The sequence below is a fragment of the Coregonus clupeaformis genome, chromosome 11, assembly GCF_020615455.1.
Source record: "Coregonus clupeaformis isolate EN_2021a chromosome 11, ASM2061545v1, whole genome shotgun sequence".
NCBI lineage: Eukaryota > Metazoa > Chordata > Actinopteri > Salmoniformes > Salmonidae > Coregonus > Coregonus clupeaformis.
In genome coordinates this window covers 1,250,990-1,268,352 of record NC_059202.1, presented here as the reverse complement: position 1 = coordinate 1,268,352, position 17,363 = coordinate 1,250,990, and positions in this window count along the sequence as shown.

The following is a 17,363-nucleotide window of genomic DNA, read 5'->3' as shown; positions in this document are numbered from 1 at the left end:
GTCACTGAAGGAGCATGAGGGGCATGTTAGCAGGGTTCTCCAGAGGCTCCTTGACAATCACCTCTACGTTAAGCCTGAGAAGTGTGAATTTCATGTTTCTCAGACTCAGTTTCTCGGGTTTATTGTCACTCCCGGGCACCTAGAGATGGATCCCAAGAAGGTCAAGGCGGTCCACGATTGGCCCACACCTGCCACGGTCAAGGAGGTTCAACGGTTCATTGGCTTTTCTAACTTCTATCGGAAGTTCATTAAGAATTTCAGCTCGGTGGTAGCTCCCTTGACGACGCTTACCAAGGGAGGAGGGACCAAGATTCACTGGGGTCCGGAAGCAGCAGGGGCCTTCGAGGATCTCAAGCGCCGCTTCACGTCTGCTCCGATTCTGGTGACCCCTGACCCAGAGAGACCTTTCGTGGTGGAGGTGGACGCCTCAGAGGTGTGGGTGGGAGCCGTCCTGTCACAGAGGGGTGCGGATGGGAGATTACACCCTTGTGCCTTCATGTCTCGCCGCCTGTCTGAGGCCGAGCGCAACTACCACGTGGGGGATCTAGAGTTGCTTGCGGTAAAACTGGCATTGGAAGAGTGGCGCCATTGGCTTGAGGGGGCTCAGCACCCTTTCCAGGTTCTCACAGACCACAAGAACCTGGAATATCTCCAACAGGCTAAGCGGATGAACCCTCGGCAAGCACGATGGTCCCTTTTCTTTAATCGATTCCAGTTCCTCCTGACTTACCGACCTGGCACCAAGAACGTCAAGCCGGATGCTCTGTCTCGAGTCTATTCTCCCGAGTTACAAGAGAAGCCCTTGGCATCGATTATTCCGAGGTCTAGGATCGCCGCACCTCTTCAGTGGGAACTAGAAAGAGGGGTACGAGAAGCTCTTGTCCAGGAGCCCGATCCAGGCGGTGATCCTGCCGAGTCGCCTGTACGTTCCTCTCTCTGTTCGGGGCCGCGTCTTGCAGTGGGGTCATGAGTCGCCCTTGACATGCCATCCAGGCAGTGCTCGCACACTGGAGTTCCTCCGACGGCGGTTTTTGGTGGCCGTCCATCAAGAAGGACGTGCAGGTCTATGTTGAGGCCTGCCCTGTGTGCAACCAGGGAAAGTCGACACGCCAGCGACCCCAGGGACTGCTCCATCCCTTACTTGTTCCTCGAAGGCCATGGTCACACCTTTCTCTGGACTTTGTTACGGGACTTCCTCTATCCCAGGGCAACACCGTCATCCTAGTGGTGGTAGACCGGTTCTCTAAGGCTGCCCGGTTTATTCCCCTGCCCAAGCTGCCCTCGGCTAAGGAGACTGCTGAGCTCCTCATGAACCATGTCTTCCGGATATTTGGTATTCCCCTGGACGTGGTCTCTGACCGAGGTCCCCAATTCTCGTCCCCGGTTTTGGGGGGCCTTCTGCAGGCTTGTTGGGGCCACAGCCAGCCTATCGTCGGGGTTCCATCCAGAGTCTAATGGCCAAACGGAACGGATTAATCAGGATCTGGAGACCACCCTGCGGTGTATGGCGGCCAGTAATCCCACGTCTTGGGCCACCTATATCATTTGGGCTGAATATGCCCACAACACCCTCCAGTCCTCAGCCACCGGATTGTCCCCCTTCGAATGCCAGTTCGGTTACAACCCTCCATTGTTTCCAGAGGAGGAGGCGCAAGTTGGTGTTCCCTCGGCCCAGCGCTTTGTCCAACGCTGTAGGCGGACCTGGAAGAAGGCCAGGCGTGCCCTCCTTCGGACCTCCCAGAGATACCAAAGTCAGGCTAATCGCCACCGCCGGACGGCCCCTAGTTTCCGAGCTGGTCAGAGAGTTTGGTTGGCCACTAAGAACCTGCCCCTCCGGGTCGAATCCAGGAAGCTTTCCCAGAGATACATCGGGCCTTTCCGCATTGCTAGAAAGGTTAACCCTGTGTCGTATCGTTTGGTTCTCCCTCGCTCCCTTAGAGTTAACCCCACTTTCCATGTTTCACTCCTTAAACCTGTCTTGTCTTCTCCCTTTGCCCCCCCCACGCAGACCCCCGCCACCTCCCAGGATCATTGACGGCCAGCCAGCCTACACAGTCCGCCGGATACTGGACTCCCGGAGGGTCCAGAACTCTCTGCAGTATCTGGTGGACTGGGAGGGCTACGGGCCGGAGGAGCGCTCCTGGGTTCCAGCCAGGGACATCCTGGACCCAGGTTTGATCCGAGATTTTCGCACCCTGGGGCCAGGGTGTTCTGGAAGGAACGTCAGGAGTCGTTCCTAGAGGAGGGGGTCCTGTCAGCTTCCTGCCTCCTGTTTGTCTCCGGGCCTCTAGAGGTCATCTGTGTTCCCCTCTGCCTTAGTTCTTCCTCATGTGTCCTAATTAGCTTGATCCAGGTCACCTGTGCCTTGTTTCCCCTTGTGTATTTTAGCTGTGTGTTTTCCCCTTGTTTCTCACTTGGTTATTGCGTCCTGACTATGTGTCTCCTGCTTTGTCCCACCGTGTCAGTCCTAGTAAGTTGTTCAAAGTTATCTTTAGTTTGTTTTTCTCCCCTCGTGGAGTTGTTTTGTTTTGCCTCCTGTTTTGGAACATTAAATCTACTTGCCTGGAGTATTGCCTTGGGTGTTTCATTTGGGTCCTACAACACCTCCTCTGTGGCTAAGGGGTAGTACCCCCAGCTCTCCACATCTGAGACCGGAGTTTCTAGCCCGGCTTGTGACACAACCAGTATGCTGTAATAGAAATAAGGCCATGCTCATGAAAACATTTTATGTCCTTGCTCTTTTTAAACGGCGCTGACCGCCACTGCAGCGTACTCCTGTTTTTTCTTCTTCTCTTTAGTCCAGGATCCTGTTGTTTTCTCGATGGCCAGGATGTTGTGATGCTGCACAGTAATCTGCTGTGGTAGGTAGCTTAGTGGTTAAGAGCGTTGTGCCAGTAACCTTAAAGGTTGCTGGTTCTAATCCCCGAGCCAACTAGGTGAAAAATCTGTCAATGTGCCCTTGAGCAAGGCACTTAACCCTAATTGCTCCTGTAAGTCACTCTGGATAAGAGCATATGGTAAAAATGTAATCAACTCCACTGCCTAGAATGGGCCTGTTCTTGTTGACTACAATGAACTCAACTCTGTAGGTTTTCTTATTGTGTGGATTGATCACTTTATGTTTGCACTTCCCCAGTGGCGTCAGAGTACTCTTGTTATACATCACCAATACCTAACTGCAGGGCTCTAGGTGACTGTCTTTTGTGTGGTTTGCAGGGATAACATTACAACTAGCACCACAATCTAGCTGAAATTTGACTGACTTTTTGTTGACCAGCATGGTTGCAAAGAGAGCTGCATTGGGGTCTGTGGTTTTCTCCTGTACCACATTGATTCTCTCTGACTTTGACACTAGTGTGATGCAGAGAACATCCTCAACACTCTCTGAGTCAGCTGACGCATTTTCCATTGCCAGGACTCTGTTTCTCTTGCTGGTCCCTGCACTTTTGCAAACCATAGAGAAGTGATCGTTTTTTCCATAGGATTTACATTTTTGTCCATATCCAGCACATTTTTCTTTTTTCTCTCTCATGTGTCCATCCACAGTATCTGCATTGTATAATGCTCTGTCCCTCTGTAGGGTCTCCTTTCCCTCTCGGTCTCTCTTTCTGTGTTACTGCATGCACTGCTACAGGGCCCTGACTTTAGCTCTCTGTCTGGACAGTTCTGCAGCTCTTCCAATCTGTATGCATTTCTCTAAACTGAGATCAGTCTCTCTGAGTAAGCGCTCTCTTAAGTGTGGGTCACACGTGCCACACACAATCCTGTCCCTGATAAGAGAATCTGTGATTACTCCAAAGTTGCAGGTGGCCACTAGAGTCCTCAATTCAGTGGGATATTTGTCTAAACTCTCATATTGGCCCTGACTGCGCATGAAAAAATTATATATTTCAATTGTTTCATTTTTCTTGGGATCACAAAATGTATCCAGTTGAATTCCTCTTTCCATCTTTTCCAGGTAAGTGCTAAATTACAATCATCAGTCATCATTAGTTTTTAGCATAGAGTCACTCACGATAGCCAGCGTTGATGTTTGGCGCGATGACTAGCTTGTAAACGCGGCACTTTTACATCAATGAGATCCAGGTTCTTTTGAGTACCGCTGCCACCATGTTTCGTGTTGTAGTCACGACAGACAAAGATATATAGTTAAGCAAACTTTACTATGCATGTTGTTAACCACCACATCAAGTGCATAAAGACGGTAAGTAACAATTGGTTTCCGTTTCCTGTGTAACATCAATACGAGTAACATCAATATTGCTACAGTCTAGGTGTCTTTCTAATTCTCAAAGAAGTTGGCAAAAAAGATATGGAACTAATCAGGCTAAAGAACAAAACTCAACAACAAAAATAAAGGGATGGTGCATCAGGAGAGAGTCACCATGCAAATACATGTGTTTATTTTCCTTATTGTCTTCGCTCACTCCAAGAATACCAGTACAATGCCTACATTTTGATGTGCACTTGCTCTCTCTACAGTGGGGAAAAAAAGTATTTAGTCAGCCACCAATTGTGCAAGTTCTCCCACTTAAAAAGATGAGAGAGGCCTGTAATTTTCATCATAGGTACACGTCAACTATGACAGACAAATTGAGGGAAAAAAATCCAGAAAATCACATTGTAGGATTTTTAATGAATTTATTTGCAAATTATGGTGGAAAATAAGTATTTGGTCACCTACAAACAAGCAAGATTTCTGGCTCTCACAGACCTGTAACTTCTTCTTTAAGAGGCTCCTCTGTCCTCCACTCGTTACCTGTATTAATGGCACCTGTTTGAACTTGTTATCAATATAAAAGACACCTGTCCACAACCTCAAACAGTCACACTCCAAACTCCACTATGGCCAAGACCAAAGAGCTGTCAAAGGACACCAGAAACAAAATTGTAGACCTGCACCAGGCTGGGAAGACTGAATCTGCAATAGGTAAGCAGCTTGGTTTGAAGAAATCAACTGTGGGAGCAATTATTAGGAAATGGAAGACATACAAGACCACTGATAATCTCCCTCGATCTGGGGCTCCACGCAAGATCTCACCCCGTGGGGTCAAAATGATCACAAGAACGGTGAGCAAAAATCCCTGAACCACACGGGGGGACCTAGTGAATGACCTGCAGAGAGCTGGGACCAAAGTAACAAAGCCTACCATCAGTAACACACTACGCCGCCAGGGACTCAAATCCTGCAGTGCCAGACGTGTCCCCCTGCTTAAGCCAGTACATGTCCAGGCCCGTCTGAAGTTTGCTAGAGTGCATTTGGATGATCCAGAAGAGGATTGGGAGAATGTCATATGGTCAGATGAAACCAAAATATAACTTTTTTGGTAAAAACTCAACTCGTCGTGTTTGGAGGACAAAGAATGCTGAGTTGCATCCAAAGAACACCATACCTACTGTGAAGCATGGGGGTGGAAACATAATGCTTTGGGGCTGTTTTTTCTGCAAAGGGACCAGGACGACTGATCCGTGTAAAGGAAAGAATGAATGGGGCCATGTATCGTGAGATTTTGAGTGAAAACCTCCTTCCATCAGCAAGGGCATTGAAGATGAAACGTGGCTGGGTCTTTCAGCATGACAATGATCCCAAACACACCGCCCGGGCAACGAAGGAGTGGCTTCGTAAGAAGCATTTCAAGGTCCTGGAGTGGCCTAGCCAGTCTCCAGATCTCAACCCCATAGAAAGTCTTTGGAGGGAGTTGAAAGTCCGTGTTGCCCAGCAACAGCCCCAAAATATCACTGCTCTAGAGGAGATCTGCATGGAGGAATGGGCCAAAATACCAGCAACAGTGTGTGAAAACCTTGTGAAGACTTACAGAAAACGTTTGACCTGTGTCATTGCCAACAAAGGGTATATAACAAAGTATTGAGAAACTTTTGTTATTGACCAAATACTTATTTTCCACCATAATTTGCAAATAAATGTTTTAAAAATCCTACAATGTGATTTTCTGGATTTTTTTTTCTCATTTTGTCTGTCATAGTTGACGTGTACCTATGATGAAAATTACAGGCCTCTCTCATCTTTTTAAGTGGGAGAACTTGCACAATTGGTGGCTGACTAAATACTGTTTTTCCCCACTGTATGTTGGTGGGTCCATTTACTCAGAGGCCTACCTGGCCAGGGCCACCGGAAAACGTGTGGCGAGGCGGCATTTGCCACAGCACTTTTCAATTACTTTTGATTTACATGTAGATTAATAAAATATATTGACGGGCCAAAGTGCTGTTTTTTAAAATTCGATATGCCTCATATGATTTGTCAACTCGCACACAATTTCTATGTCATTTTCATCGAGTGCTGCTCCAGGCTCTTTGCATGCCTTGACCAATCAAATTCACGGAAACCACAAGTCTCGCGGGCCGGGCACAAAGCGCAAGGCGCGCTCTCCACTTTCCGCTGATATTTATTTAGCAAGTGTGATAATTCATCACTCCCGACAGACACATCAAAATCTCTTACATAAATGTAGCAGCCTATACACATAAACATTAGCGATCTGACATGCTGTATTGCATGGAAACTAGAACAAATTTCAGTCTGATCAACTGTAGGCTACTAACAACAGCAGCTGCATAGTCTAGCCTACTATGCGCCTTGTCCCTCTGGCAAGGGTAAACGAAGCTGTAATGGGTTGTATTTATAGCCCATTTGTTCATGAGATAATGTGAATGGGATCAAACTTGGTTTGTATTCAAACATGGGCTGACTAGGCTAATTAGACTTATTCAATCCAAAATGATTAACTGGAATTAATCAATAAACACAATAGCTGACATAGACTGTGAGTTCATTTATAATTAGGCCTACAGTTGCATAGGGCAGGACTACAAGATGCAAGCCTGCATAAAGCAAGCTCATTGCTTATTGTCCAATCATGTCGCTTTCTATGTGTCTGTGTATAGGAAAGCCCCTAGTCCTTATTTCAAATATAATTCCAGTAGGCTACAAGGTTGCTGCAGTTTGACAGGGTTTTCATCCTTCCCAAGGCCAAGTGTTTTTCCAGGAGTTTTTTTAAAACCATGTGACCCGCCACATCACTCTGGGTCCTGTTGTGCCACCTCTGTACCTGGCACACTCCCTGGCTTTGGAGGCAAGGGTCTCCTGGCAGAGGGGCCCAGACTGTTGGGGGAACTTGTCATGCTTGTTGGAGTCGTCTCTGGGGTAGATTCTGAGGAAGTCGCCACTGTGCTCCTGCTCATACCTCTCCAGCTCAGCCATTCATTAAGCCTGGTTGCTGAGCAACTGCTCCCTCCTGTGGGATTAATGATACTTGCAATTTTTCAACCTAGGGGAGAATGACTGCCCCTCTTATTGAAGCCATGGAAGTTCAAGGCCGACCACGGTACTGCAGGCATTGTTTGCAGAAAACATATCCCCTCATAGTGAATGGGGAAATTGCAATCTTTTTGGTCAATCTTCATGTAAATAAATAAAATGTTTGAAGACAATCATGGTACCAATAATTGCTCCTAATACTTCAAATGTATGTCTTGAACCGATTATTTAAAAATTGCACATAGAAGAGGTTATAAGTTGCTAATTGCAGCCTGCAGTACCCTGGTCGGCCTTCAACTTGAGTTACTCAATGAGACTTTTTACATTTTAGTCATTTAGCAGACGGTCTTATCCAGAGCGAGTGCATACATTTTCATACCAGCCCCCCCGTGGGAATCGAACCCACAACCCTGGAGATGCAAACGCCATGCTCTACCAACTGAGCTACAGAGGACTGTGAGGGGGGCAGCACTGAGCTAGACTGCTATGTCACCTCCTCTAGTAGCTCAAATTTAACTGACTTAATTTGGCTTCAATGTGCTATTGAGTCTTCACATAGAAATGCATGGTGTCACATGGTGTCTGCTAAATGACTAAAATGTAAATAGTATAATGGTCTGGTCTAGGGTAAAGAAATTGCAGTAACTTTCCCAAGATTCCCTGCTTTTCCAGAAGTCCAAGTTGGAATATTCCAGATTTCCTTGCTTATACCCTCACAATTCTGTGAATATTCCAACCAGGATTTTAGGAAAACCTGGGACTTTTTTCGGAAATTTACCAGATTTGCAACCCTAGTCTGGTCCCAGTTGAATATATGATACATGGCTGCCCTCTTTTGGTGAAAATATCAAATAAATAATATACATTTTATTAAGCAGAATTCTAAACTGAGATTTACATTTACATTTTAGTCATTTAGCAGACGCTCTTATCCAGAGCGACTTACAGTTTTAGTGAGTGCATACATTTTTCATACTACATGACCAAAAGTATGTGGACACCTGCTCGTCGAACATCTCATTCCAAAATCATGGGCATTAATATGGAGTTGGTGCCCCCTTTGCTGCTATAATTGCCTCCACTCTTTTGGGAAGTCTTTTCACTAGATGTTGGAACATTGCTGCAGGGACTTCATCCATTCATTCAGCTGCAAGAGCATTAGTGAGGTCGGGCACGGATGTTGGGCGATTAGGCCTGGCTCACAGTCGGCGTTCCAATTCATCCCGAAGGTGTTCGATGGGGTTGAGGTCAGGGCTCTGTGCAGGCCAGTCAAGTTCTTCCACACAACTTGTTCCACACATTTGCTTTTTCAATGCATTTACACAAAAGTTTGAATCGCTCTTACACATTAGGATTCATAATATTAATAAAAAACATAACTTCATTCATACGGGTTGAATTATGAGGCTGTGAACTGACCGTCTGCAGGAAGCGTTCTTTGGTCATCCGTTTATCCTCATCCAGGATCCTCCTGCGATCGCTGGCCCCAAGGTTTAGCAGGGCCAGAACATCGGTCAGCAGACCCTCTTTCACCTCCCAGTGCAGCTGGGAGTCTGTGGCGAAGCTGGGAGAGTGGTTCACCTGCAGGGGTGGGGTGTGTTGGGGCAGCATTGGAGTAGTGATTTGAACAAGTTTAGAAGAAGCAGAGTTGGGCAAAAAAAATTACTGAGTCAATTCATTGATTAGAAATGGAGATTGATCTTGAAATAGTGCACAGTAATTCACCTTAGCACAAGCACGATTTATCTTCATGAAGCCTGACAGATGGCTAAACTTCACTGATTAATCATGTGTGTTCCCCAACAAACCTACTGGTGTCATAAGTGGGATCCACGCGTCACACCACCCACCTCCAGGAGCCAGGGCTTGAGCTTGGCATCCAGCAGGATGTCAAAGCCCAGGATCTCGAAGCAGGAGCTGGGCCCCAGCTGGCTGGGGAAGCCTGTGAGGTATTTCTGCCTCAGAGTCAGGTAGGCCGCGATCAGGGTCTTAATGACCACATCCTCCATGTCTGAAAAAGAGTGCCACCATGTGGTGGCCTCCGATAGAGGTGCAGGTTTCGATTATAGGTGCAACTGTCCCAGAGTCCCAGTAAGAGGACTGATAATGACCAGTAGGAGACAGGGATACAATTCACACTTTATTGCCACACCAAAAAGACAGGTACACACACAGCAAACAAGAAGAGGAGACTAGTAGTAGGGTAAGTGTAATGGGTTGTAGTAGTTTTCTGTAATCGGACAGAATGTACTGAGTGTGCTAAACATTAGGAACTCTTTCCATGACATAGACTGACCAGGTGAATCCAGGTGAAAGATATGATCCCTTATTGATATCACCTGTTAAATCCACTTCAATCAGTGTAGATGAAGGGGAGGAGACAGGTTAAAGAAGGTTTAAGCCTTGAGACAATTGAGAAATGGATTGTGTATGCATGCCATTCAGAGGGTAAATGGGCAAGACAAAGTATTTAAGTGCCTTTGAACGGGGTATGGTAGTAGGTGTCAGGCACACCGGTTTGAGTGTGTCAAGAACTGCAACGCTGCTGGGTTTTTCACGCTCAACAGTTTCTGTGTGTATCAAGAATGGTCCATTCAGCCAACTTGACACAACTATGGGAAGCATTGGAGTCAACATGGGCCAGCATCCCTCTGGAACGCTTTCGACACCTTGTAGAGTCCATGCCCCGACGAATTGAGGCTGTTCTGAGGTGAAAGGGGGGTGCAACTCAATATTAGGAAGGTGGATCCCCACCTATTTTGAGCCCCGCCTGTTTAGCAAAAAAAATAAGATTGTACTTAATTATTACTTTTTCCTAATGTTTTGTACACTCCTAAATAATTTCCTACACATCAACCACCATCATTGCGGGTAGAGTAATCGCATCACACTCAACTGACTGCCCAATCAGCAGGGCAGTTCATATGGATGAGCAGGTAGCCATGCCTTGCATGTCTTAGAATGGTTCCCTTGGAGATGTAGTTCTGGCAGATGATGTGCTCCTCAGGGTTGATATCCCGGGGCTGACGGGTGATATGATTCCCTTTGCCCTGGCAACCATTGTCGAGTTTGCAGATAAAGGTATTTTGCTTCCACACCCTTGCAGTAACCTTGGAATTCAATGTACCTGCAATGCAAGGGGTGTTGTGTGGTTTCACATTATTACATTTTATAGCTTACTGGTATTTAAGACTTTAGTTCCTTCATAATTGTATCTTTAACCCTTGCACCCACAGAGTGTTGTGAACTTTGGTGCCTATGAAAGATGTGTGTGTGTGTTTGCGTGTGTGTGCGATTTACACAGTAGGCCAACATGCAGCTGTTCCCCAGTCTCCCATGGTGAGCTCTTACTCTGCAGGGAGGTACCAGGTTTTGGGGAAGATGTTGTACTCTTTAGGGAAGAGTCGAAGCATCTTGTTCATGTCCCTGGCCAGTAGATCCTTCCTGCAGATCTCATTCATCCCTGGACAACCTGGACTCGGGTGTAGATGTACCATAGTAAATCACTTAATTAGTATGACATGTTACGTTTCTTATGGTAAGTACATGTATTAATTTGTGGATGTTCATCATCCATTTCGTATGATATGTTACGAATTACAATTGGTATGATATGTTACGGATTGCAATTTTTACAATATGTTACGAATTAGCTTTTTTTTACCTTTATTTAACTAGGCAAGTCAATTGAGAACAAATTCTTATTTACAATGACGGCCTACCAAGAGGCAAAGGGCCTCCTGCGGGGACGGGGGCTGGGGAAAAAAAAAAGTAGGACAAAACATACACCCCAACAAGAGAGACACCCCAACACTACATAAAGAGAGACCTAAAACAACAACACAGTATGGCAGCAACACGGTAGCAACACAACATGGCAGCAGCACAACATGGTTAGGCTAGGGGTTAGGGTTAGGGTTAAGTTTAGGGTTAGGGGAAGGGTTTGCTAACTTGCTAAGTAGTTGCAAAGTAGCTAAAAAGTAGTAAGTAGTTGCAAAATGTAACTAATCATTGTTAATTATATTTTTGAAAGAATAAAAACAAAAGTTTAATGAACTGAATAAGAAATGTGTGAAAATGTATTGTTGTGTTTTTAGCATAATACATTATCTTATCACATTTACACTTGCAGTTTATGAGGTGTATTAAAGGTGGCCTGAAAATTGAAATAAACCGGTAAAGTGGCATTTGTGAATACTGTACCTTTCAGATGAATTAGTATATAGACAATCAATCACATTTATTCATGAAGCCCTTTTTACATCAGCAGATGTCACAAAGTGCTTTTACAGAAACCCAGCCTAAAACTCCAAACAGCAAGCAATGCAGATGTAAAAAGGCAGGAACCTGTGGCCAGAACTCTTCTGGCTGTGCCGGGTGGAGAGTATAAGAGTACATAGCCTTTAAGGCCAGATTGTTCTTCAAGATGTTCAAACGTTCATAGATGACCAGCAGGGTCAAATAATAATCATGGTTGTAGAGGATGCAACAGGTCAGTACCTCAGGAGTAAATGTCAGTTGCGAGAGAGAGAGAGAGAGAGAGAGAGAGTGAGAGAGTGAGAGAGTGAGAGAGTGAGAGAGCGAGAGAGCGAGAGAGAGAGAGAGAGAGAGAGAGAGAGAGAGAGAGTCGAAAACAGCAGATCAGAACAAGGTAGCACGTCCGGTGAACAGGTCAGGGTTCCATAGCCGCAGGCAGCAGCAGCACGACCAGGTGGACTGGGGACAGCCAAGAGTCATCAGGCCAGGTAGTCCTGAGGCATGGTCCTAGGGCTCAGGTCCTCTGGGAGGGGAGGGAGAGAGGGAGAGAGAGAGAATTAGAGGGAGCATACTTAAATTCACACAGGACCAGCGGCGACTCGTCATTCAGGGCAGGTGGGGCAGATCCCAACCTATTTTGAGCCCCACCTGTTTATTTTTTATTATGTTTGTTGCCTGTTTTGCATGTTATTTTTGCATTAATATGTGTCACATATCAGTTTGCAAACAATGTAAAAAAAAAAAAAAATGAGTTAATAAAGCCGCATACAAACATGGTCTCTTTTTTGCTTTCTTGAGTAACGCAGCTCCAAAATGCAGGTGTTTCAGCCTAGCTCAATGCTTTCTGTGGTGGTGGGGCAGCCAGTGGAAAATACGGAGCGTAGGGGTTGATAATGTTCTCTAGTTGCGCCGTGACTGCCTCAGTGTTCTGTCACTCATGGGGACACTACGTCACCGCAAAATCTACGGGTAGAGCTCGAAAATTGCAGCCCCTTGGGTGCTGTCATAGAGTTACATTAGAAGTGCCCATCCAAGAAGGCTCAAGGTCATTGGCCATCAAAAATGACGTCAAATCACGTTATATCTACCGTAGCTTTGATTGGACCAATCATGTCAACATCATACTTTCAAAATATTAGCTAGCAAGCTAGCAGTCATCATCATGAATCAAGTTGACAATCTACTGAGAGAGATGGCGCTGGAGAAGATGGCTGCCGTTTTACAGCCCTCTAACCAATTCTACTATTATGTGTGTTTTTTGGCGTTATTTGTAATTTATTCTGTACATAATGTTTCTGCCACCGTCTGTTATGACCAAAAAGAGCTTCTGGATATCAGGACAGTGATTACTCACCTTGTATTGGACAAAGATTTTTCTTCAACGAGTCGGACGCGAAGGATATACTACAGACACCCGACAAGGCCCAAATCCCCGTCATTCGCATGAGAAAGAGACAGAGATATCGTGGACGTAGGTCGGGGTGCCTTGTAAGGATCCGACGGCGAGCGAGTAAACTGCCTCTTCCATCAATCCTATTAGCCAATGTTCAATCATTTGAAAATAAGGTAGATTACCTAAGATTACGGTTATCCTACCAACGGGACATTAAAAACTGTAATATCTTATGTTTCACGAAGTCGTGGCTGAACGACGACATTGATAACATACAGCTGGCGGGATATACGCTACATCGTCAGGATAGAACGGCTGACTCCGGTAAGACAAGGGGTGGCGGTCTGTGTATATTTGTAAACAACAGCTGGTGCAAAAAATCTAATACTAAGGAAGTCTCAAGGTTTTGCTCGCCTGAGGTAGAGTATCTCATGATAAGCTGTAGACCACACTATTTACCAAGAGAGTTTTCTTCTATATTTTTCGTAGCTGTCTATATACCACCACAAACCAATGCTGGCACTAAGACTGCACTCAATTAGCTGTATAAGGCCATAAGTAAACAGGAAAACGCTCATCCAGAGCCAGCGCTCCTAGTGGCCAGGGACTTTAATGCAGGGAAACTTAAATCCGTTCTACCTCATTTCTACCAGCATGTTAAATGTGCAACTAGAGGAAAAAAAACTCTAGACCACCTTTACTCCACACACAGAGACGCATACAAAGCTCTCCCTCGCCCTCCATTTGGCTAATCTGACCATAACTCTATCCTCCTGATTCCTGCTTATAAGCAAAAACTAAAGCAGGAAGCACCAGTGACTCGGTTAATAAAAAAGTGGTCAGATGACGCAGATGCTAAGCTACAGGACTGTTTTGCTAGCACAGACTGGAATATGTTCCGGGATTCTTCAGATAGCATTGAGGAGTACGCCACATCAGTCACTGCCTTCATCAATAAGTGCATCGATGACATCATCCCCACAGTGACCGTACGTACATACCCCAACCAGAAGCAATGGATTACAGGCTACATCCACACTGAGCAATAGGCTAGAGCTGCCGCTTTCAAGGAGCCCGGACGCTTATAAGAAATCCCGCTATGCCCTCCGACGAACCATCAAACAGGCAAAGAGTCAATACAGGACTATGATTGAATCGTACTACACCGTCTCTGACGCTCGTCGGATGTGGCAGGGCTTGAAAACTATTACAGACTACAAAGGGAAGCACAGCCGCGAGCTGCCCAATGACACAAGCCTACCAGACGAGCTAAATCACTTCTATGCTCACTTCGAGGCAAGCAACACTGAAGCATGCATGAGAGCACCAGCTGTTCCCGGAAAATTTATCACCCCTCCGTAGCCGATGTGAGTAAGACTTTTAAGCAGGTCAACATTCACAAGGCCGCAGGGCCAGACGGATTACCAGGACGTGTACTCCAAGCATGTGCTGACCAACTGGCAAGTGTCTTCACTGACATTTTCAACATGTCCCTGACTGAGTCTGTAATACCAACATGTTTCAAGCAGACCACCATAGTCCCTGTGCCCAAGGACACTAAGATAACCTGCCTAAATGACTACCGATCCATAGCACTCACGTCTGTAGCCATGAAGTGCTTTGAAAGGCTGGTCATGGCTCACATCAACATCATTATCCTAGAAACCCTAGACCCACTCCAATTTGCATACCGCCCCATCAGATCCACAGATGATGCAATATTTATTGCACTCCACACTGCCCTTTCCCACCTGGACAAGAGGAACACCTACGTGAGAATGCTATTCATTGACTACAGCTCAGCGTTCAACACCATAGTGCCCTCAAAGCTCATCACTAAGCTAAGGATCCTGGGACTAAACACCTCCCTCTGCAACTGGATCCTGGACTTCCTGACGGGCCGCCCCCAGGTGGTAAGGGTAGGTAACAACACATCTGCCACACTGATCCTCAACACGGGGGCCCCTCAGGGGTGCGTGCTCAGTCCCCTCCTGTACTCCCTGTTCACCCATGACTGCATGGCCAGGCACGACTCCAACACCATCATTAAGTTTGCCGACGACACAACAGTGGTAGGCCTGATCACCGACAATGATGAGACAGCCTATAGGGAGGAGGTCAGAGACCTGCCGTGTGGTGACAGGATAACAACATCTCCCTCAACGTGATCAAGACAAAGGAGATGATTGTGGACTACAGGAAAAAAAAGAGGACTGAGCACGCCCCCATTCTTATCGACAGGGCTGTAGTGGAACAGGTTGAGAGCTTCAAGTTCCTTGGTGTCCACATCACCTACGAACTATCATGGTCCAAACGCACCAAGACAATCGTGAAGAGGGCATGACAAAGCCAATTCCCCCTCAGGAGACTGAAAACATTTGGCATGGGTCCTCAGCTCCTCAAAAAGTTCTACAGCTGCACCATCGAGAGCATCCTAACTGGTTGCATCACCGCCTGGCATGGCAACTGCTCGGCCTCTGAACGCAAGGCACTACAGAGGGTAGTGCGTACGGCCCAGTACATCACTGGCACCAAGCTTCATGCCATCCAGGACCTCTATACCAGGCGGTGTCAGAGGAAGGCCCTCAAAATTGTCAAAGACTCCAGCCACCCTAGTCATAGACTGTTCTCTCTGCTACCGCACGGCAAGCAGTACCGGAGCGCCAAGTCTAGGTCCAAAAGGCTTCTCAACAGCTTCTACCCCCAAGCCATAAGACTCCTGAACAGCTAATCATGGCTACCCAGACTATTTGCACTGCCCCCCCCCCCCCACCCCATATTTTTACGCTGCTGTTACTCTGTTAATTATTTATGCATAGTCACTTGAACTCTACCCACATGTACATATTACCTCAACTACCTCAACTACCTAAACTAGCCGGTGCCCCCGCACATTGACTCTGCACCGGTACCCCCCTGTATATAGCCTCCCTACTGTTATTTTATTTTACTTCTGCTCTTTTTTTCTTAACGCTTTTTTGTTATCACTAGCCTGCTATTCAGTGGAGTGGGTGTCTGGGTTTAAGGGCCAAGTCTGGGTTTAAGGGTCTCTTTTCCAAGTTTAAAAGGATAAACATTCAACATTGGCCATGCTGTTCAAAACAACTGGAATCTCGGAACTGGGAAATCTCAGACTTCAGTGACTTCAAGACAACTGGGAACTCTGGAAAAAAACGAGCTCCGACTGGGAAAATACGTTTTGAACGGTCATCCAACTCGGAATTCTAAGTTGGGTACTTGGGCCTTATTCTAGAGCTCCGACCTGAAGATCACTGACGTCATGATTCGACCTTGTATTTTTCAGAGTTCCCAGTTGTCTTGAAAGCACCATAAATCCAGAGAATGCCAGACTTTGATGACAAAGTTCGATGACACAATTTGCCCACGAAGGACCGCCGCACAGCACAACAAGGTGAGTCCAAAAATGTATTGTATGCTTCTGCATAAATGATGTAATATGCCAGGAAGAGATGTATACCGTAGCTAAGAGTCCTAGTGGTCGGAGACTTAAATGCAGGGAAACATAAATCAGTTTTACCTCATTTCTACCAGCATGTTAAATGTGCAACCAGTGGGGAAAAACTCTACATTTTACATTTACATTTTAGTCATTTAGCAGACGCTCTTATCCAGAGCGACTTACAGTTGGTGAGTGCATACATCATATTTATTTATTTATTTTTATTTATTTTTATTTTATTTATACTGGCCCCCCATGGGAATCGAACCCACAACCCTGGCGTTGCAAACGCCATGCTCTACCAACTGAGCTACATCCCTGCCGGTCATTCCCTCCCCTACCCTGGACGACGCTGAGCCAATTGTGCGCCGCCCCATGGGTCTCCCGGTCGCGGCCGGCTACGACAGAGCCTGGATTCGAACCAGGTTCTCTAGTGGCACAGCTAGCACTGCGATGCAGTGACCATAATTAGATCCTCCTGATTCCTGCTCGGTCAATAAAGAAGTGGTCAGATGACGCAGATGCTAAGCTACATGACTGTTTTGCTAGCACAGACTGGAATATGTTCCGGGATTCTTCCGATGGCATTGAGGAGTACACCACATCAGTCACTGGCTTCATCAATAAGTGCATCAATGACCGGTGGAAATTTGTTATTTGGTTCCAACCGCCATGTCTTTGTGAGACGCGGTGTGGGTGAATGGATGATCTCCGCATGTGTATTTCCCACAGTAAAGAATGGAGGAGGAGGTGTTATGGTGTGGGGGTGCTTTGCTGGTGACACTGTGATTTATTTAGAATTCAAGGCACACTTAACCAGCATGGCTACCACAGCATTCTGCAGCGATACACCATCCCATCTGGTTTGAGCTTAGTGGGACTATCATTTGTTTTTCAATAGGACAATGACCGAACACACCTCCAGGCTGTGTTATGGCTATTTTACCAAGAAGGAGAGTGATGGAGTGCTGCAT